This window comes from Chiloscyllium plagiosum, chromosome 28, assembly GCF_004010195.1.
Source record: "Chiloscyllium plagiosum isolate BGI_BamShark_2017 chromosome 28, ASM401019v2, whole genome shotgun sequence".
Classification (NCBI taxonomy): domain Eukaryota; kingdom Metazoa; phylum Chordata; class Chondrichthyes; order Orectolobiformes; family Hemiscylliidae; genus Chiloscyllium; species Chiloscyllium plagiosum.
Window position 1 is genome coordinate 16,022,950 of NC_057737.1, and position 23,322 is coordinate 16,046,271.

The window sequence follows — 23,322 nt, forward strand, 5'->3', positions numbered from 1 at the left end:
ACGAGGAGATTAGGACCCGTGGACACAGCCTTAGAATTAGAGGTGGTCATTTCAGAACAGAAATGTGGAGGCATTTCTTCAGCCAGAGAGTGGTGGGCCTGTGGTATTCATTGCCACGGAGTGCAGTGGAAGCGGGGACGCTAAATGTCTTCAAGGCCGAGATTGATAGATTCTTGTTGTCTCGAGGAATTAAGGGCTACGGGGAGAACGCTGGTAAGTGGAGCTGAAATGCGCATCAGCCATGATTGAATGGCGGAGTGGACTCGATGGGCCGAATGGCCTTACTTCCACTCCTATGTCTTATGGTCTTATGGTCTTAAGTGGAGGGAGGTTTCAGGCATTTTTAGTTGAAAAGGAGGAGTGTGAAATATCAGATTAAATAAGCAAATGAGAAGGGTGCTAGTGGAGGGACTGGCCTCCTTGAAGGTGGACAAAGCACCAGGGAGAGAGAGATCGTATCCTCAACGCAAACAGAAATTTCTGGAGAAACTCAGCAGGTCTGGCAGCATCTATGGAGAGAAGGCAAAGTTAATGTTTCAGGGCCAATGACCCTTCTTCAAAACCAGATTTTATCCTAGAATATTAAAAGAGACCAGAGAGAAAGTATTGGATGCTCTAAGGAGATACAGGTGAAATACCAGAGGGCTGGAGGTCAGTAACTGTCCTACCATTTATTCATAAATGGTGTGAGGGATAGCCCAAATGATAGGCCCATCAATCTGATCTCAGGTGTGGGCAGTTTACTCTTATCAATGTTGAGAGGTAGATTTTACTGTTACTTAGACAGGTGTGGATTAAACAAGGATAGTCAGCGTGGTGTTATTAAGGGAAGGTCATGCTTTACCAACTTGATTGACTTTTGTGGAAGTAACAAGGAGCCTCTTTGAGGATAGTGCAGTGGACTTTGTCTACATGGACTATAGCGAGGAATTTGACAAGGTCCCACATGGCAGACTGGTCAGTAAAATTATAGCTCGTGTGATATAGGGAAATGTGGTGAGTTAGATCTAAAATGGCTCAGTTACAGGAAACAAAGGGTAGTGATAAATGAGGCATGATTGGAAAATTTACAGATGATACAAAGTCGGCCAAGAAGTTGCTAGGAAGGAGGTATCAGTGATTTGATTCCATGGGCAGAATAGCAGAAAATGGCATTCAGATTACAAAAGTGTGAGGTTATATAAATGGCAAAGTCAACAAAGCAAAGGAATAAACTGGAGGATCTTGACAGGGTGCACCTTGAGATGCATGACCACATGCATGGAGAAAGATTGGATAGGTCAGGATTGATTTCCTTAGAACCAAGTGACTTAATTGAGCTATACAAAATAAAGAGGGTCTTGGATAGTATACACAGGGCAGACCTGCTTCCCCAGCGGTGAGGTCAGGGTGCACAGATTTAAGATGATTGGTAGAAGGATTAGAGGGGACATGAGGAAACAATCTTTCACTCAGAGGGGAGTGGCCGTCTGATGGTTGAGGCAGAAATCCTCAACTCCTTCAAATGGACCCTGAATCTGCTGCTGAATTGCTGTAACCTGCAAGGCTGTGGGCCAATGACTGGAAATGGGATTAGAATGGGAAATTAGGTTATTCAGCCAGCACTGGGATGATGGACTGAATGGCCTGTTTCTGTGCTGTATCCTTTCTACAGTTCTTCAGTGGAAAATCAGAGAAAAAAAACTGTATAGTCGCTGGCCAGCCTATCTGAAAGGGGCAGCTCTCTGCATGTGTTCTGAGGATGTCTTTTGCTAATTCACAAGTGATTCCCAACATTTTGGAAACTGTTTCATGAACCACAGAGTTTGGGCACCTTGATCTGAAGCTCCAGGATGGCAGTCATCACTGCAGCAAGTGACTGACGTGCCCTCAGCAACAGAATCCACACCACTACCTACAGCAGCATCAGGATGTACAACCAGAGCTGTAGTGTAGATCATCAAGATGAAAGCTACTGCCTGTATTGCAGCCCTATTGCCACTGCACAGGACTAAGGAGATCCATACAGAGTTCCAAATGAAGGTAACCCAGTGCAGTTGTCCTGAGCATGCTGTGCAGGGGATTACAGGAGAAATCCATCAAATCATTCAAGCCACTTGCCCCCCTCCCTAATGTAATGGAGTTACTAAAATCATTCACAGCTCATAGAGTCATAGAGAAGTACAGCATAGGAACAGACCCTTCGGTCTAGCTTGTCCAAATATTCTAAACTAATCTAGTCCCAGCACTTGGCCCATTTCCCTCTAAACCCTTCCTATTCATATACCCATCCAGATACCTTTTAAATGTTGTATTTGTACCACCCTCCACCAGTTCCTCTGGCAGCTCATTCCATATACGTACCACCCTCGGTGTGAAAATGTTGCACCTTAGGTCCCTTCTAAATCTTTCCCCTCTCACCCTAAACTTACGCCCTCTGGTTTTCGACTCCGCCTACTCCAGGGAAAAGACCTTGTCTGTTTACCCTATCCATGCCCCTCATGATTTTATAAACCTCTATAAGGTTACCCCTCAGCCTCTGACACTCCAGGGAAAACAGCCTCTCCCTATAGCTCAAACCCTCCAATCCTGGCAACATTCTTGTCAATGTTTTCTGAACCCTTTCAAGTTTAACAACATCCTTCCTATAAGAGGGGGGCCACAATTGCTCACAATATCCAAAAGTGGTCTCCTTGGGATTGTACTCCTGACAATACCTGTCTGCACCTCTTTGGTCCCATGGGACTGCCATCCACCAGTAACAGTGTTTCCAGTTTGGTTCACACTATCTCCAGCATCACTTCCAGTGGGAAGTGGGAAACAGGGAGGAGGACCGTTTCCTCCTGTTTCAATCCTTCCTCAGGCTGTCACTATGACTACACTCCGGCCTGAAAACCAGGAAGCAGGATATTAATGACATGGCTGTGTTAGTGAGTCAGAACAATGCGTGCTTTGACTGTTAATTGAAAGATAAATAATGGCCATGTCATAAGGGAGAATTTCTTCACTTCTCCATCAGAAAAGTGACTGATCCCTACTTCTTCCAGAGTAACTAAGATTAGATACCTTTTACTGAGCTACAGACATGGAGCTTAACATCCTGTGGTATAAAATATCAAAATTCCAGCTCCAATTGCAGTCGAGGTTAATGAAATTACGGACTCTATCGTCAATCTCAATTATCTCAGAAAAAAAATCCTCGGAAAGAGCCAGCCAAAGGGTTAATTGATGCTATTGGCTTGAAAACTGAAACTACAATAAGAACCAAGGATAACAAGGGCGAGGCAAACATCTTTTCTGCTTAGAACTATCCGTGTAGTTTCCTTTTCGATAAAACTTTAATTTGAAATGGCGAATCATTGAGCAGTGCGTGGGTGTAATTCTACCTCAACTCATTACCTTGCACCCATGGAAATATTTACGTCAAAATATGGTTTTGACTGTTTACGCTAAATGCTATTATCTAGAGCATCCACAAAACCTCAAAACTGCTTCAGTTTTGAACCAACCAAAAGTGACAAGTTGGATAACTAATAGAGAGAAATAAAGGTTTGAACATCTTTTAACCGATCGAAATATGGGACGTAATCAAGAGGTGCTGTGTGATGGACAGATTATTGATGGGGCATACTACTGAAAGGTAAGATTTCAGTTAGTGGATGGCAAATTCCTTATGTGGCCATTTACAGGATGTTTAGAATGTGCATTATCTCCAAAACTGAGCATTTATTGTCTGTGTGCACAATACTAGAAGAGCTGGCATGTTGACAGCTAGTTACGGTGTGTGTAAGGATTTAGCATTTTGTTTCTGAGGGATATGAGTTAGACTAATTGGCTTTAGTTTGGGAATGATGCTTCTACTGTTGGAATAGCAACAAACATTGGCATAGAGACAATGGGATTGGCACTTGAAGAAGATGTGCCTTTATGTAGCATCTATTCTAAAGTGCTTTACAGCCAATGATGTGCATTTTGAAGTGGAGTAATGTAAGAAATCTACCATTTCCACCACTCTTTCCTTCTGCTCTCCAAACCAAGTCAATCATTGCATTGCAGGATCTTCACCCACAAAGCAAAGGAGCAGGTTGAGCAAAAGGTTGGGAATACTGAACTGGTTTGGCTGCACCTTTAGAAAAAGAAAAACGACTAAAGCCTGAGATTAACTTTCCTTAGAATGATCCTTATGAAATGATCCTTATCAACCAAAAACACTGGCTTTGTTTCTCTGTCCATAGAAGCTGCCTGAACTTCCGAACAGTTCCAGTATCCACTGTTTTTATTTCAGATGTCCAGCTTCTGCAGTATTTTGGCTTTGTGCAGGAGAAGGATTTAATTCAGACTTTGGCCATAGCGTAACAAAAAACTGAAAGTGCTGGAGAAACTTAGCAGATGTGTGGAAGCACCTGTGGAGAGGGAAACAGAGTTAACACTTTTGAGTCGAACATGTTCAGATCCGATTCATTTTGGATTTTTCTTCATTCTCAGGAGTTAAAAAAGAGTCATACTGGACTCAAAACGTTAACTCTGTTGCTCTCTCCACAGATGCGTCCACAGCTGCTTGGTTTCTCCAGCAATTTCAGTTTTTATTTCAGATTTAGTGCTAATGTAGGAGGTGATGCTTGGGAGCGTGTGGTGCACCATGAAGCCAGGAATAAGGCAGTATGTGCACAATGCAGAAATGAAAGGGAATATAAATGTTGCCAGTGATAGAATTAATTCCAATTGCTGAAAATGTAACTACAACATCACAAGCAAAAGCAGGATGTGAATGCATTGCTGTCTGTTTTCTTTCCAAAGGGTAAACATTACCAGTAAACTTTTCAGTAAACTTTTTAACCCTTTCTGGTTCAACACGGCACAGTCCTGCACTAGTGGCCAACAGATAATACATTCCTTATATAAAGGTTTAATTTTAATTCCTGAGTGGTGACAAACTTCGCAATGAGGTTGCTTTTCATTTTTAGAATGTTTGTAGCAATAGGCTATTTCTTAAGTCACACTGCACACTACATCACCCTATATGTGTGGAATTGTTTTAGCTTCTCAATACTGCCTGCACCGATGAAGATGAGTGATCTATTAGAATGGGAGAATTGGGAGGCCCCCTCTCCACTGCAGTATAGACCCCACAAATAGCGACAGATTGATGGGTCACGCTGTCAGAAATATTCGCGTCTGTAAGGCAGCAATGAGCTGCTGACATATTGAAATTATTTAAATTCAGAATAGATGGAGGTGATTAACTGCTGAAATATGAGGTCATAACATAATGTGAAATTACACTGGAGCTCCAAATTAATTAATTTGGCAGAACATGTTTAATAGTAGAAAATGTTAGAGAAAGGGAACAATTTAGTTTTCATTAAGAATAAGGATACTAACTCCATTGTTCTGTGGTTAGACAATACTAATTGCTACTTGCAACTTCTTGGCTTGGACAGTATATTAGGGGAATGGATGGCAGAAGCCAAATTCCATGGCACGACATGTAGTCTCTCCAATATAATTCATGATTTAAAATCAGTCATTTAATTCCCATCCCATCAAAACAATTTCTGAATGTATAAATTGTTTAGACATCAAGGTTAACAGTTATAACAGCCTGCATTTATATAGCAACGTTAATGTTGTGGGATGTTTTAAGGCACTTCAATAGGGGATTCGAATTTGACACCCAGCTGCATGAGGACATTTTAGTCTAGGTGGCCAAACGCATGGCCAAAAGGGTAGGTTTTAGAAGTACCTTAAAGGAGGAAAGAGAGCAGAGAGACAGAGAGCTCCAGACAGAGAATTCTAGAGTTTAGGGCCTAGTTGAAGTATGGCTGCCAAATGGTGGAACGATAAAAATCAGGATTGCGCAAGAGCCAAAATATTCTAGATAACTATATACCAAAGGCTTTTATAGCAACTAATACTCCAGAGAGCATTTATAGCAAAAAGTGTCAGACTTGATATAGCATCATTGTCAAATGGAAACTAATGAGCAAAAAGCTGTGTATCATAGTAGATACTTCAAATAGATCATTCTAAGGACAATGTCAATTGGTATATCTACCTCGATGAATTTCTCTACTTTATGAGTTCAGCTTCAAATGTAAAGAGCAGCACTTTGATTATATTGATAAAAACGTGTGAGTGGCATTTGAGTATTGCAAAAGTAAACCTGTCATGGAAAAATGACTATGCAGCAACTTGCACAAAACTTTACCTCTGATCTATGTTGTTCATAGCTGAACGCTTGCTGTGACATAAGTTGGCCACATTGCCTTAACAAAATATTTTAGTATAAGTCGCTAAATTGCAATTCTGGATATTTCAGACCCACTGTACGATAGTCCAATTTGCATTAGCAACAGAAAGATCTGGTCTTTCTGAAATGTCGTGAGCTAACCATTCCCCCTAATTGTAATAACAACAACTTGACTTTATAAAACTTCTCTAAAGTAATAAGCTGCTCAGAGGTACTTCACAAATTAAGTTGGATATGGAGCCATGCAAGGAGGCATAAGGAGAGGTAACCAAAGCCTTGACAAAGAGATAGGTTTCAAGCAATACTTTAAAGATGATAAGAGAGGTAGTGGGACTGAGAGATTTAGGGAGGGTGTTGCAGAGCTCAGGGCTTTGACAGTTGAAGACATGGCCACCATTGGTTGAGCAATTAAAATCATGGATAACTAATTGGCCAGAATAGGATATCTTGGGGGGTCAGGAAGCTGGAGATTATTACAGAGATAGGTAAGGCTTAGACCATGGGACTAGAATGAGAAAACTAGGAGGAGAATTTTAAAATGGAGACGTGGTTTAACTGGGAATCGACACAGGTTAGCGAGCACAGGAGTGATAGGGCAAGGGCAACAACACTTTATAAGGTCTCTAGTTAAGAGAGGATAAACATAGAAGACTGGCCAGGACCATTTAGAACAGTTCCAAATAAAGGTAAAGCCACTGTAGTCCCAGTGGATTATCAACTGTGCTCTCATTAGACAAAGACAACTGGTGGTGAGTGTAACCTGAGAGTTACCATGCCTCAGACAAGGGCTAAGGTTGAGAAGGCAGGACCTTCCTGGTGGATATTGAACCTGTGTTGCTGGCGTTATTGGCAAACCAGCTGAGCAGCGAAATGAGCTAACCAAGACACCCCCCTTCCCCCACCACCTCCTCCACAAGGTTAGAAAGTGCTTGGGTGAGGGCTTCTGCTTCAAATAAGCTGAGGCAGGGGCAGATCCAGACAATAACTCAGAGCTGGGACAGGTTTAGTTTAGCAACGATGTAGATATGGGGTCAAAAGCTCATTGCAAAAGAGTGTGGTGCTGGAGAAGCACAGCCAGTCAGGCAGCACCCGAGGAGCAGGAGAATCCACGTTTCGAGCATAAGCTCTTCTGTCATTTCTGATGAAGAGCTTATGGTCGAAATGTCAACTCTCCTGCTCCTCGGATGCTGCCTAACCTGCTGTACTTTTCCAGCAACACACTCTTCGACTCTGATCTCCAGCATCTGTTTCTCTTTCTCCTGCTCAAAAACTCAAGATCAAGATCATATATGTTCCTGAGGTTGCGAGCAGTCCTATTCAATCTTGGAAAATTGCCAGGGGAAGAGTTGAGATCCATGGATGTTGGGAGAGGCAAGGGCTCATTATAATGTCTTTGCTATTTGCAATGCCTCGTTGGATGAAATCCCTGCTCACCCAGTACAGTACTGGAGGTCATTAAGGTTGTGTGGCCATCGAGAAGCAACAAGGCCTCCATAGAGCTGGTACTGAAGTAGCTCTGAGTGTTGCCAACAGGTTCGTAAAACTGAGCCTGCATTTGTGGGTGATTTTCTACAGCACCTTCCAATCCTGTGACCTTGACCACTCAGAACAGCAAGAGCAGTTAGGATCTCAACTCTAACCATCGTGCCTTTGTTTCTTTCATACAAGCAGAAAACACTGAAGATGCTCAAGATTTGTAGTAGCAACTGTGGCCAGACAAACAGAGTTAATGCTTCTCTCTCCATAGATGCAATCATACCTGCTGAGTTCCTCCAACATTTCCAGTTTTTATTTCTGATTTCCAACATTCTCAGTTTTGTTTTTGGTTCCTCCATGCACTTGTTTAACAGAATCTATCAAACTCAGTTTCTGACATTTTCAATTTTTCTCAAAAGCCTTTTAGTACAGGAAGTTGCAGCTTTCCCCTCTCCTTCATCTGAACACAGTCATTGACCAGGTTTAACTCGATGCTCCCTTTTTTTCTGGATTCCCATTCTCCTCCCAACCAGCCAAAATGGTTTCTTCCAATCTTCTCTATCATTCCTTTCAGTCATCTTAATAGGTCATTTCCTTAAGTCTATAAGCAAATTAATGTATTTTTGGAATTGCTGTAAAAAGGCAGTTAATCAAGTCCTTTTGTCTTGTTCTCATGAAGACAATTTGCAAGAAATACTAATTTAAATGGAAATCAACATTTATGCTGTATAAAAGTAGAGGTGTCACTATGGACCAATTAGATGATGACTGACAGTTAACTGTCAAACTTTGTTTAAATTTTAAGTTTTAAACCAGACTGTTTGACTCTGATTGGTCAAAGTGTTACCCCAAGGGATACAACATGACTACTATTTTGTTATGTTCAAATAGGAACAGTACTCTTTTCTGTCTTTATGAAACAGAAACCTGCATATTCGTACTCAGGATCCCAGTACTGCAAGAAAAGCTTCAACAAAGTCCATCTGTTTTTCAGCAATACTCAAGTTCTGTATTAACAACAGGCTATTTATATTCTTGGACTGGGGAGCTGGATATCAATCTCCTGACTAGACTGCTGTTTTACCAACTGAGGTTTCATTTGGGAAGCAGAAACAACAGATATATCCAAGGCATGGGAATATATTGATTTATAATCTCATTAGGGAAGGCAATGGCCTAGTAATATTATCACTGGACTATCAATCCAGAGACCCTGGTAATGTCCTGGGGACCCAGGTTCAAATCCCACCACAGCAGATGGTGGAATTTGAATTCAGTTAAAAATAAAAATCTAGAATTAAGAGTGAATCCATTGCCAATTGTCTAGTTCACTAATGCTCTTTAGAGAAGGAAACTGACCTCCTTACCTGATGTGGCTTACATGTGCCTCCTGACCCACAGCCAATGTGGTTAACTCCCAATCTCTCTCTGGACAATTAGGGTTGAGTAATGAATGCTGACTAGCTAGCGATGCCCTCATCGTTTGAAAGAATAAATAAAGCAACACATCAGCTTCTCCTTTGAGAGTAGATCACTTCAATCAGAACACTACACTGCTTTTGTTCCACAAAGGCCACACTCTCCCTGGAAACATTCCATCTTCACTTTTGGCATGCCAACAAAGACCAACATTTTTGGATGAACATTCACTTGACTGAAAGCTTCTCAGCTAAGCTATTTTGGGCATGCATTCAGAGACTGCAACTGTTGAGGAGTCTCCTAAAACTGTTTTTTTGTTGCACATTTCCCGAAACATGCAAGCCTATCAAGGGGCAGCCTGGCGGCTCAGTGATTAGCACTGCTGCCTCACAGCACTGGGGACCCAGCTTCAATAAACCGTCGGGCGACTGTCTGTGTGGAGCTTGCACATTCTCCCCATGTCTGTCCTTCTGGTGCTCCAGTTTCCTCCCGGAGATGTGCAGTTTGGGTGGATTGGCCATGGGAAATTATCCATAGTGCCCAGGGGTGTGCAGGCTAGGTGGCTTAGCCCTGGGAAAAGCAGGGTTACAGGATAGCTTGGGGGAAGGTCTGGGTGGGATGTTCTTCAGAGGTCTGAAATGATCTGGAAGAGGGCACTGTTGGTAGTGATCAGTAAGTTTGCAGATGACACGAAGATTGGTGGAGTAGCAGAAAGCATAACGGACTGTCAAAGAATACAGGAGAATATAGATAGACTGGAGAGTTGGGCAGGGAAGTGGCAGGTGGAGTTCAATCCAGGCAAATGTGAGATGATGCATTTTGGGAAGTCTAATTCTAGAATGAATTATACAGTAAATGGAAGAGCCTTGGGAAACGTTGATGAACAGAGAAATCTGGGAGTTCAGGTCCATTGTACCCTGAAGGTGACTGTGCAGGTGGATAGAGTGGTCACGAAGGCATATGGTATGCTTGCCTTCATTGGACAGGGTATTGAGTATAAGAGCTGCCAGGTCATGTTAAAATTATAGAAGACTTTGGTTCAGCCGCATTTAGAATACTGTGTACAGTTCTGGTCGCCACATTACCAAAAGGATGTGGACGCTTTGAAGAGGGTGCAGAGAAAGTTTACAAGGATGTTGCCTGATATGGAAGGTGCTAGCTATGAAGAGAGGTTGAGTAGGTTAGGATTGTTTTCATTAGAAAAAAGAAGTTTGAGGAGGGACCTGATTGAGGTCTACAAAATCATGGAGGGCATAGGCAGGGTGGATAGAGATAAGCTTTTTCCCAGGGTGAAGGATTCAATAACGAGAGGTCATGCGTTCAAGGTGAGAGGTGAAAAGTTTAAGGGGGATATACACACAGCAAGTACTTTACACAGAGGGTGCTAGGTGTCTGGATAGTATTGCCAGCAGAGGTAGTAGAGGCAGGCACGGTAGATTCATTTAAGATGAGCCTGGACAGATGCATGAGTAGGTGAGGAACAGAGGGATACAGACACTGAGGAATTGGGCAACAGGTTAAGACAGTAGATTTCGATCGGCTCAGGCTTGGAGGGCTGAAGGGCCTGTTTCTGGGCTGTAAATTGTCTTTGTTCTTTTCTTTGTCTGGTGTGGACTTGATGGGACAAATGGCCTGCTTCCAGACTGTAGGAATTCTATACATATATATGTTATACTGGTTAGGAAATCTTGGCAGAAGGAATCTGAATAACATGGGCTATGGAGAGATTTGAGGCAGAGTCCTGTGAGAAGTCCAGCGAAGCCTCTTGTGATGGGCATTATGGCTTGTTTAACGTTTTATTAATGCCACAACTCACCTCATTAGTATTCAGCTACCTGTATTAGCCAAACAAGGTCGACGTTGAGAATTCTCAGTGCAGGAGTCCAAGTAGGTACGTGGTGACTCCAGCTTACGGCTGGCTGTAAGGAGTGTCCATGTTGCTCAGCACCAAACAGCATCTACAAGCATCAGCCACACATAGCCCTTGGGTATCCAACATCTCTCACAAGCTTCATGCCAGCTCTCTAACACAAACACAGTGTGCTCAGGAAACATCGACTTGCATTGGAGGGGACACTGGTAACTCATGTTAAAGGGTTTCTGCAGGACACTCTGCACACTCATGGCTTGGACTAAGCTGCATCTCAGGACTGCTCACTCGCTGTCTTAGCACTCACTCACTCAGTACCTACCTGCATGCTCAAAGTATCCCTGCCTTGCCTCACTTACCTGTTAGTGCATTGGTGCTTCAGCCAAAACCAAAGGCTATCTGCACCATTGTATTGCACAGACACATGGGCAGACTCTTATCATTAGGGGTCAGTTTTGGATGGGCAGGGATGACTTGCAGCATGCCACTTTGAGGCTTCAATCTAGCAAGAAGCAATTGGCCAGTTAACATCAGAAATGGGCAAGTTGTTGAAATCAGTCACGAAAATCATTATAGCAAAGCAGCTGAGAAAAATTCAAGGTAATCAGGCAGAGTCAACACGGTTTTGTGAAAAGGAAATCGTGTTTGACCTATGTGCTATAGACAAAGGATGTATTGTGCTTCATTAAAGATTATTGAAAAAGATATAAGCTCAGGGTGGAGCGGGTAATGTATCAGCGTGGATAGAAGGCTGGCTAGCTAACAGGAAACTGACAGTAGTCTTGAAACAGATCATTTTCTATAAGAAGTGGTGGGCCACTGGAATTGGTGCAGGGGCCTTAATGATTTGCAGTTTATATAAATGACTTGAATGAACAGCTGGAATGTAAGGTGGCTACATTTCCTGATGACAAAAAGATAGACAGGGAAGTAAATTGCAAAGGGGAAATAAGGAACCTAAAAAGGGAGACAGCTGATTTAGGTGAGTGGCAAAGACCTGGCAAATGGAATGTAATGTGACAAAATATGAAATTGTCCACTTTGACAGGAAGAACAAAAACAAAACAAACTATTGAAATGGTCAGAGGTTTGCACAGGTCTGAGATGCAGAGGGTTTACAGTCATAGTGAATGAATCACAAAAGATTACTATACAAGTTCAGCAAGTAATTAGGGAAGTTAATAGAATGATATGATTTATAGTGAGGGAAATTGAATACAATGGTAGGGAGGTTATGCTTCAGTTACACAGGCCATCAGTGAGACCGCACCTATACTGTGTACAGCATTAGCCACCATGTTTAAAGTATTGGAAGCAGGTGAAAATTTCTGAAGATTAGTTAAAGATTAACATCTGGAAAAGAGCTGATTGTTTTAAGAGGAAAGGTTGAACGGCTGGACTGTACCCATTGGAATGTACAAAACAAACAGGTAACTTGATTGAACATGTAAGATGCTGAGGGGTATTAATAGGATGGATGTGTAAAGGATAATTCCTCTTGTGGAAGAATCCAGAATTGCTTAGCTTAAAGCATGCCCATTTAAGACAAAGATAAGGAGAATTTATTTTCTCACAAGTCTTTGGAACTCTTCCTCCAAAGGCAGTAGAAGCAGAGTCTTTGAATATTTTTGCAGTAGGGGTAGATGGATTCTTGATAAACAAACAGTAAGTGGTTAGTGTGGGGAGGTGGGAATGTGGGGTAATCAGATCAGCCATCATCTTATTGAATGGGGGAGCAGACGTGAGGGGTCAAGTTGTTAATTTGTATCTTTATTTATAAGATATAAACACACCCAGTAATGTTAAGCACAGCTCAGCTGGTAGGACTCTTGCCTCTGAGTCAAAAGATTCTTTGTTCTAGTGCCACTCCAGAGAACTGAATGTTAAAAATCAAAGCTATCACTCTTGCGTCAGGCTGAGGGAATGCAGCACTGTCAGGGGTGCCATCTTTCAGACAAAGTGCTAAACTGAGGCTCCATGTACCAGGGTGGCATGAAAGATCCTATGGCATTAATTCACACAAAAAAAATGATTTCTGGACACCAGTGATGTCAAAGGATATGGAGGTCATACAGGAAAGAGGCATGGAGATAGATGATTAGCCATGGTCAAAACTTGAATGGTGGAGCAGCATTGATGGGCTGAATGACCAACTCCTGCTCCTGAGACAAAGTTATCTCTGGTGTGCTAAACAAATGTACCTCCATTGCCTCGTTGCTGATGGTGGCAGCCTCCTGTATGTAAAATTGACTGCTGCATTCCCTGCATTACTATAGTGACTGCACTTTGAACGTATTTCTTTGACTGTACGGTGCTTTGGGACATCCGTAATTTGCCAAAACTGTCAATCCAAGGTAAAGTCTTTCCAATCAACAGACACATTTCTTTTGTGAATCTTCCTTAGAACATGCTAGAGGTGAACATTGGCTGAATTCTGAAAACGTGGTTGCTACATGTGGGTGTGATTTTGGTCACCAGAATTTACTCACATCTCGTAGCATAACTCTGACTGCTTTTTTTAACATGTGGCCAAATGTTTCTCCACAGAGATTGACACAACAGCAGCAAAGCATGTTTCTTGTATGGTGAAAGAAGTGGGGGCTGTTCTCCCTCTGGCCAATCTTCTCCCTGTTAGGAATGCAGTATCCTCTTTTAATGGGATCAATAGGATAGCGTTTATTCGAGCCCAATAGCTCTAGATCAGGTACATGTGTCTCCTGAAAAGCAGGGTCCCAGTAAAATAGAATGGGGAACTCACCTGAACTAATCTGGATGTGAATAGATAAGGCAGTCCATGTACTCCATTAAATTGTCAATTGCCCCATGATCTGAGGGAGCAAACTTCAAAGGAGAATTTTATTACTTGTTCAGCCATGAAATAATTTAACTCTACCCATCGAGGTTAAGCAAGCCTTTCTCAAGGGCAATTAAGAACAAGCAATAAATGTTGGTCTTGCCCATGGTATCCACAAGCTAGGGATGAATATTTTTATTTAAACATCCTGAGGTCACCATGTTCTGCCAACCATTATGATCCAGCAGCTGGCAAATTAGTTTTGAGGGGCTGAATGGCCTGGCATTATTGCGGTAATCCAAACACCAGGAATCAGAATGTGAGAAAGCAGTGAGACAGTTCCTCCCCAGTTGCAACATCAAGTTAGGAACAGGACTATTCTGCCCAATTTATTTCTTACAGCTAAATTAAGCATCTGAGATCACAGGCACATGGAGCTAGATCTTAATTGAGAAAATGAGCCAGCAACAGTATGGATTTGCTTAAACGTCTACCTACGAGCAAGCTCAACAACCTCCAACCTCTCCTTAATCAATCTTGTTTTCATCCTCATCCCTCATAGACCTTGACCATATCCTATGACAAGTTGGGGAACCTACTGAAAACTTGTCATAGCAGGTACCATGTATTTCTGGTATGTGTTAAGACGATGGAAAATGTTTTACCCGTGGCCTGACCACTGAGACCACAATTCATAACCCACCAGAGATTAAGTTCCTTTCTGGTAAAGAGCTAAATTATTTTCATTGAGTGTACTTTCCCCTATTCTAGCATGATCTAGTTATAAAACAACCTCATAAATGTTTGCTCTTTAACCACATTTCTTAACTCTTACATTCTTCGATATTTTTTATAAATACCAGAGCAGAATATTGCAAACAACATGTAGAAAGTGGGCTGACAAGAAGTAAGAAACTGAAGGAACACAGCCCTTGCAGTGATGTTTGATGTAACTTAGCTGTGTGACATTTGTCTGATGCCATTATCTCTCAATTAAGAGGAGCCCATTACAATGCACATTATCCGGGAGTACCCTGATAGTTGTTGGATGTAATGGAGGAATGGATAAATACAGGTATCAAGGAGGTAAACAGCAAACACAAAGTGATTATAAGGGATCATTTCAATTTTTGCATCATCTGAGGAGAAGCAAAACAGGCCGTGCAATGAAGGAAATGCATCTCTGGGAGTGCGTTCAAGTTTTCTAGAAAAAAAATTCAAATTATACAAGATATAAAAGCAATCCAGATTGAATTTAGTGGTGAAAGACAAACTGAATTATTTGATGGTGGAAGTCCCTTTTGCAAGTATGATTTAATTTGATAATGGCCAAGATTTCAAGGTTGTAATGTCAGGGTAATGGTCAGTATTGATTGTTATCACTTTCACTTATTCTTTCATGGGACGAGGGTATCGCTGGATAGGCCAGCATTTATCATCCTTCACAAACTGCCCTGAGGGAGGCGATGGTGAGCTATGTGGGCTAGGGGCACGCTCAGTACTGTTAGGGGGGAAGTTCCAACATTTTGTCTCAGCAGCATTGATGGAACGGCAATAAGGTTCCAAATCGGGAAGCTGTGTGGATTGGGAGGGAACTGGAAGGTGTTCCAATGCACTTACTGCCCTGTCATGGGTTTGGAAGGTGCTGTTGATGGAGTCTTGGTGAATCTCTGCTGTGCATCTTGTAGCTACATACTGCTGCTGAGTGTCAGTGGTGGAGGGACTGAACATCTGAGGATGTGTGGCCAATCGAATGGTCTGGTTTGTTTTGTGTGGTATCAAGCTGCATTCATCCAGGCAAGTGGAAAGTATCTCATCACGCTCCTGACATTTGCTTTGTGGATGATGGGGAGGCAGGAGGTGAATTACACACTACAGAATCCGCAGCTTCTGACCTGTTCTTGCAGCTACCATATTTATAAAGCTAGTCCAGTCAGTCTCTAGTCAATAGTAATCCCTAGGATGTCAGCAATGAGAGATAGCAGTGGCAATGCCACTGAATAACAAGGAAAGATGACTAGATTGCCTTGTGTTGATCAACGAGGTAAAAACAATGACTGGATTAATGGTGCTGGAAGAGCACAGCAGTTCAGGCAGCATCCAAGGAGCAGCAAAATCGACGTTTCGGGCAAAAACCCTTCATCAGGAATAAAGGCAGAAAGCCTTAAGCGTGGAGAGATAAGCTAGAGGAGGGTGGGGGTGGGGAGAAAGTAGCATAGCAGGGCAGAGGAAATGACCTGGAAGTTGCAGTGGGAGAGGGACTCCCTGAGAGAGAGGAGGAAAATTTCTTCAAGGCAGGTTTCCTTGCAAGAGGATTCGCAGTAGGGTTAAAATCAACGAGGTAAAAGCAATCTCTCCATGCTTAAGGCTCTCTGCCTTTATTCCTGATGAAGGGCTTTTGCCCGAAACGTCGATTTCGCTGCTCCTTGGATGCTGCCTGAACTGCTGTGCGCTTCCAGCACCACTAATCCAGATGCCTTGTGTTGATGGCTATTGCCTAGCCTCTGAAATTGACAGAAACATTTGGATCCTGTGTATGGTTGGAAAGTCAGCAAATTCTGCCAGTCACTTTACAATTCTCTACTGACAGGAAAAATTAAAAATCACTGAATGGACAAGAAAATGTCGTTTTGCATTGTTCATTTGTTGAAACGTCGTTTAAAGAAGAACTAAAATTTTGATGTTGCTCCATTCTCACAATTATTGTTGAACAACATCTCTGGTCCTGAAAAGAAACTTAAGTTGTGGAAAGCCCATTGTGGATAAAATAACCATACAGATATATTAAAATAATAATTTTAACTTTAAATTTAAACAAAAATTCTGCTCCTACCTAGACTCGTCCGTGGTCCAATCACTTATTTTTGCTCTCGGCAAAATGTCAGTACCAGTGAAGGCTAATGAATGTATTTTACATCCTGGGTTTCCATCTATAAGATTTCTGCAATGTGATTGGCTGGTGATAGCAATGTTTCCTGGAGTTCCCCTCAAGTTGGTGCCATTTTCAAACTGAAGTCAGGAGAAAGGGGGAAGAAAGGGTTAATGTGCAACACCACAGAGATCAAGGGGAATTTGAGGACAGCTTGCTTCAAAATCAGCAGCAAACATTACTATCACCTTGGTGCTGATTGCAAAATCTGGCCCGATAGGTTTAAGAGAGAGAAGGGAAGGTTACAGGTGTGACAGTGGTTAGCACTGCTGCCTCAGGCCGCCTCAGGCAACTGTCTGTGTGGAGTTTGCACATTCTCCCTGTGTCTGTGTGGGTTTCCTCCGGGTGCTCCAGTTTCCTCCCACAGTCCAAAAATGTGCAGGTTAGGTGAATTGGCCATGCTAAATTGCCCATAGTGTTAGGTGTAGGGGAATGGGTCTGGGTGGGTTGCTCTTTGGAGGTTCGGTGTGGACTTGTTGGGCTGAAGGACCTGTTTCCACACTGTAAGTCATCTAAGTTTAAGTAGGGAATGTTAAAAAGGAATTAGAAATTATTTGATCACAATAAAATGGTTTGAACTGGTATTAAAGAGTGAACATTATTCAAAGAAAGTAAGCTATTTCCTCCATTATTCAAAGAAATGTCGAGCACAATACAACACATACCCCAAAAATGAAAAGAATTTTCTTGAGTAATTCAGCGAGGTGATCAACAATTGAGGTCACAATCGTATGAAGCTAAAAGCAATTCCTTACGTCAGTTTGCAAAGACAAAAATGGAAATCTGGAAGTCTGGGAAAACTAAGGAAGAGATAGGAATCAGAATGAAGCAATTCAGAAAGGTCTGTATTTTGATGGTGATGGTAATGATGAAGACCCACCAGGATCAATAGCAGAAGCCAACTCCATTTTGTTTGGAGGTGGCATCCTGAGTGGCATTGCCAGGGTTAGCCAATTAAGGGATCACTGGCAGAGCCTCTATCTAATTTAAGATGATGACTCAGCCCCCAAGCACCGCCAACCAAACAGAGAACTGCCAGCTCAGCAGCGCCACCTCTGATAACACCAGAGACAGCATGCCCACAAAGACAGCTTGGTAAATGAGTTGCAACTTTTTGTCTCATAAAATGATGGTCTGCCCTGTGGTGGTCACCTCTGTGTAAAGCATTTCCCAGTATGACTCAGTGGCCCCATTCTGGCATGGCAGTCTCTGCTGCATTTGGATCAGTGAGCTGAGAATGTGCCTTATTCACTGGTCTCTGTTTTCCCTGGATTTCCTTCTCCACTACCTGAGCTTTCCTCTCCTGCTGACCTCTTCCAACACACTTCAAAATAGTCAGCCTCCGGAGTCAAGGCTGTCATTGACAATGTCTACCATCCACATATCTCACACAGTGTGCTGTCCGTGTAGTGGAGCTGTCAATATCTGGGAGGTCATGACCCAGCGACCTGTACACCACACAGGATGTCTTTGAGAAGACTGTGATTGGTAGAGTGTTGATTTATCATTCAAAGTCCACTTACCAACTAATCAGCACTCTCATCTCATATGGTATAAACACTGGCTTTCTCCTTGAACTGGCATTCTTGTGAAAAGTTCTGATGATTGCCAGATGAAAAGTATCTTTTTTCAGCAATACTCAAGTTCTGTTCTACCAAATGACTAATTTTTTGGACTTCTTTGAGGGGGTAAAAAGCAAGAACAATAAAGACGAACCTTAGATATGCAGTACTTGGATTTCCAAAAGCCATTTGCCCAGATGCAACAAAATGAGAGTGGGAATGAATGGTTCATTTATTAAACTGCTGACCTGCAACAAATGGGGTGTGATGGGGATTGGAACTGATTTATAATCTCTGTCAATGACTCAGATGAAGGCATGGAGTAAGTCGATGACACCAAAATACATAGGAAAGTAAATTGTCAAGAGGAAATAAAGTGTGTGAAAATGGATGTAATTAAGAAAAGTGAATGGGCAAAAGTCTGGAGGTGGTGGTCTTCCTTTTGAGAGGGAAATAATTATTTTTTCTTCTCTGCCCAATAAATATTGAACGATTTTCATATTCATGTAACTACTGCCCTGACCTTCTAGGTATTATTGTCATGTGTACTAAAGTATAGGAATGCATGGGTACAGTAAAAACTATACAAAGTCACCATTCTCCAGGACCATCTTGGTTAAAAAAACAAAATGAAAAAACATAACAGAAAAAAATATTTTAAAGAGAGCCAAAAGATAAGAAAATGTCCAGATCTTAAAGTTGAAAGTCTCATCTCCATGACAGCGTTAGGAATGCTCAGCCACCAATGCAGGCAGCCGGGCCTAGCCACGGCCTGGAGTCTAGGTCAGCCTGCATGTCTCATTTCGATCACCAGGGGAACCACGTTCTCATTGCCACTGACGATGCCACTGCCTCCCAATTGCCAGGAGAAGGTTTACAGCCGCCTTCCCCAGAATGCGGGAAGGAGCTGTGTCATTGCTGCCATCACCGCATCCTATCGCCAGGCCTGATGGGAGGCTGCCACCATTAGGCAAGAGGTCCCCTCTTGCTGCCGGTGCCCGGGAGGCTGCTGCCTGCACTCCCATCACCGGCTCCAACCACTGGGAGGCTGCTGGTGCAGGGCCCACTCTCTCTGCCATACAATTCCATTGAATCGCTGCAAAGAGTTTTAAATAAAAGAAAGAGAAAAGCAAGAAAATATAGCAAAAGTGAAAAGAATAAGAAAGAAAACAGACAGGAGCGGACGAGCCCTGGTTCATGCCCCGTTACTCCAGGTAATAAATGGTAGTGGTCGTGGTTTGTCCCAGATCCGTTAACTAATTTGATTCTTATGAAAATCTATCGATCTTAGGTACAATATTAGCCATTGCTTCAGCAGCAACGATCTTTTGTGGAAAGGAAAGTGTCAAACATCTCCTGTCCAGTTTGAGAATTCTGTGGCATTAAATTGAGAAGAGCCTGAAAATACAAAAATGCTCCTTTTGTAAAGTAACAATAGGAGCCACTGGAAGTGTAAAGCTGAACAGGCCGGGCCCTCCCTAGCCCTATTGATTCTCCTAATCCCTTCTCAGTCGCATCAAAGAGTCAGTTAAACTCTGCTATTTTCCCCCAGTGCAGAGAAGCAAATATTTAACACAGTGTGGTTTTAAATGGAAATCAGTTCCTCAAGTTAATGAACCATTGCTGGTCCCACCCTCCTCGTCTGACACAAACACTGTTATTCGGTTTGTGAATTCACGTCCTCTCTCATCTTAATCAACATCGCTGCTTAACTTTGGAAACATTTGTCTTCTCAGCTCCTGCCATGGTTGAGCTACTTTTCCAAAGATGTACAAGATTTCACTCTTATTTCCTTTCAGCCTTTGCCCTTTGCCTGATGACCTAAGAGTCAAAAGCTTTTAGTGAGATGTTGCTGGCCACAGGGGTCTGGGGAATGGAACCTCTGCTTCCTCTTGGGCAGTCTCCCAGGAACAAGGATGACTTTCTTCCAGCTAGGGCCTGGGGCTTGGATGTGACTAAACAGCCTGATGGTGGGTACAGACCCCCAGTCCCGTGTGGGTCAGGAAGTCAGTAAAAATGAGAGCATCACTTGGAACCTGAAGGTACTGGTTGAACTGGAGCACTGTTTCGAGGTGTACAACATGAGATGGACCATTCTCATTCATCAGAGGTACTGGTTCTTCCTTCTGGGACACTCGGGATGTTGCAAGCTCCTTCTATTATGGATTCAGCCGGGTCCATCAGAGACGCTCAGAACAGTCAGCACATTTGCAAATGTTCCTCTCCAACTTAGAGCAGTCCTGGCTCAGAGATTCCCAATAGTTGGAGAGAACATTGCTTTTGTTTCCTTCAAGCCTCCGCCTTCCTGTTGCATATTACCATGACAATGCTCGGAATAGAGAGTGTGACCTTTGTGGATGGTGCAGACAACTTACTCCACAATTCACACAGTGCCATCAGTTTGTCCTCACTTAGACCTGGAGTTACTCAGAGGTGACAGTCGCCCTCCGCCTGTCTAAAGGTCCAGATTGACATGGCTTTGCTTCCTTCCCTTCTGTCGTTTTTGCGCCTGTCGTTGAGGTCTCCAAATCTCCATAACTCCTATCGATTTATTCTTTCCACAAATCATTAACTCTAACTGCAAGGCAGCTGCTGCCAATATCCTCCCCCATCTCACCCTTCCTAAAAATATACACCTTGTAGGGATTAATAAATGGTCCAACAGAGAAGGAATGATATTTACCACTGACTGCCCTGGCAACAGCCTACAACTTTTCCCTGGACTTAGCAGCAAGCAAACACCAGGAGGCCGTACCCATGTGGCAGAGATTGTGGGTTTTGTAAATGGGTTTTGTCAACCAGTCAGTGAAGAATCTCGATGGCCCACACAGAGTCCAAACCATTAAGTATAAAACAAGATTAGAAATTAAAGCCATCTCTTAGATAGGAAGCCAAAAATAACTTCTTTAATATCTTCAAATCTCGAGTCATGGAGTTATACAGCACGGAAACAGACCCTTTGGTCCAACTAGTCCATACAGACCACGTTTTCCAAACTCAACTAGTTCCGCTCGCCTGCACTTGGCCCATATCCCTCTAAAATCTCCTATTCACGTACCTATCCAAATGGCTTTTAAATGTTGTAACTGTACCTGCATTCATCACTTTCTCTGGCAGTTCATTCCACACAAGATCCAACCTCTGTGAGAAAACGCTGCCCCTCAGGTCCCTTTTAAACTTTTCTCTTCTCACCTTAAAATTATGCCCCCTAATTTCAACCTCCCCCACGCGAGAGAAAAGACATTTGCTATTCACCTCATCTCTGCTCCTCATGATTTTATAAACCACTACAAGATCACACCTCAACCTCCTATGTTCCAGGGTTAAAAGTCCCCGTTTATCCAGGCTCTGCTTATGACTCAAACCCTCCATTCACAGCAACATCCTGGTAAATCTTTTCTGAACCATCCCTAGTCTAATAATATCCTTCCTATAACAGGGCGACCAGAACTGCATACAGTGCTCCTGTACTAACTGAACATGCTGTCCCACCTCCAATACACAAAGTGCTGAGCAATGAAGGCAAGTGTGCTAAATGCCTTCTTAACCACCCTGTGATGCAACTTGCAAAGAATTATGTCCCTGAACCCTTAGGTTTCTGTTTGATAACACTACCCAGGGCCTTACCATTAATTGGATAAGCCCTGCCCTTGTTTGTTTTACCAGAATGAAATACATTGCACTTAGCCGAATTAAACTCCATCTGCCACCTCTCATCCCATTGACCCAAGTGATCAAGATCCATTTCTAATCTCAGATAAACTTTCTTCACTATCCACTCCCCCTCCAATTTTGGTGTCACCTGCAAACTTACTAACCGTGTCTCCTGAGGTCTCATTTTCATATAAATAGCAACAAAGTGATCTCTGTGAAACACCACAGGCTTCCAGTCTGAAAAACAAACCACCCACCACCACCCTCTATCTCCTACCATAAAGCCAATTTTGTCTCCAGTTGGCAAGCTGTCCCTGAATCCCACGTGATCCAACTTTCCTAATTAGTCTACCATGTGGAACCTTGCCAAAGGCTTTACTAAAGTCCATGTAGACAATGTCTACCGCTCTGCCCTCATCCATCTTTTTGGTTACGTTCTCAAAAATCTTAATCAAGTCAGTGAGATACCATTTTCCATACACAAAGCCATGCTGACTATCCCCAACCAATCCTCACCTCTCCAAATGCATATAAATCCCAACCCTCGGAATCCCCTCCAATAACTTACCCACCACTAATGTCAGACTCACAGGTCTATAATTTCTCATTGAATGAATGAGTCTCCACATTTGTAGAAAGAGAAATCAGGATCAGACAGTCTGCGTAGCAGTAATTATCACTGACAGAACTCTTACAATCTTATTTACTCCCGTAGTCAGAATCCCTGCTTTTTTTAATGCAGTTTGAGTCCAGACATAGTGAGTAAGTACACCATGTTTGTATCATTGTAGTGTAGTCAGTGCCAAGCCTATCAGAAAGGACACAAGAGCACACCTTCAGGAGGAGCAGGGTGGTTTCTGACAGCACATCAAACTCTGAATTTACACGTTTCCGGTGCATTTGTGATCACGAGAGGTTTCCTGTTCAAGTTATTTTGTGATGACAGCAAATGCTGTTGTTCCTATCACAGTAACATCCAGGCCAGTACTTCTGTGAGAACGGTATAAAAAAAATTCATACACATTTGCTTGTCATAAATGTCCCAGATCATCCCTTCAAACAAAAAGGCGTGCGTGGTTCAGGCTTATTAAACTCGAGATCTCATTCATTAGCTTTTCATCAGCATGTGTACACAGGCACCATTGTGTGGAGGGACAGGACTGCCCCAGGATTTCCCATTCAGGTGTGCATATACTGCCCACTAGTGGGAAAACCAAGTCACAGTCAGCTTTGGTCAGTGTAGTTGGGAAATGTAAACCAAAAGGTCTCCTGTTCAAACATTATCAAAATATCTTTGTGATTGCAATATACGCTGAACTGTTAGGTCAAATCATTGCTGGATAATTCTGGTAAACAATATATCCAATGAAACAGGTGGGCCTTGGTACT

The 23,322-nt window shown here is 42.7% G+C and overlaps 1 long non-coding RNA gene across 1 annotated transcript in view; it reads left to right on the plus strand.

The window, feature by feature from the left end:
• Positions 1–3,389: 3,389 nt before the first annotated feature.
• The window catches only part of LOC122563988, a 67,221-nt gene continuing 47,288 nt past the window's right edge, over positions 3,390–23,322 (plus strand). The window contains exon 1 of the long non-coding RNA XR_006315789.1: positions 3,390–3,619. This is a non-coding gene — a long non-coding RNA (uncharacterized LOC122563988). The remainder of the gene's footprint in view (positions 3,620–23,322) is intronic.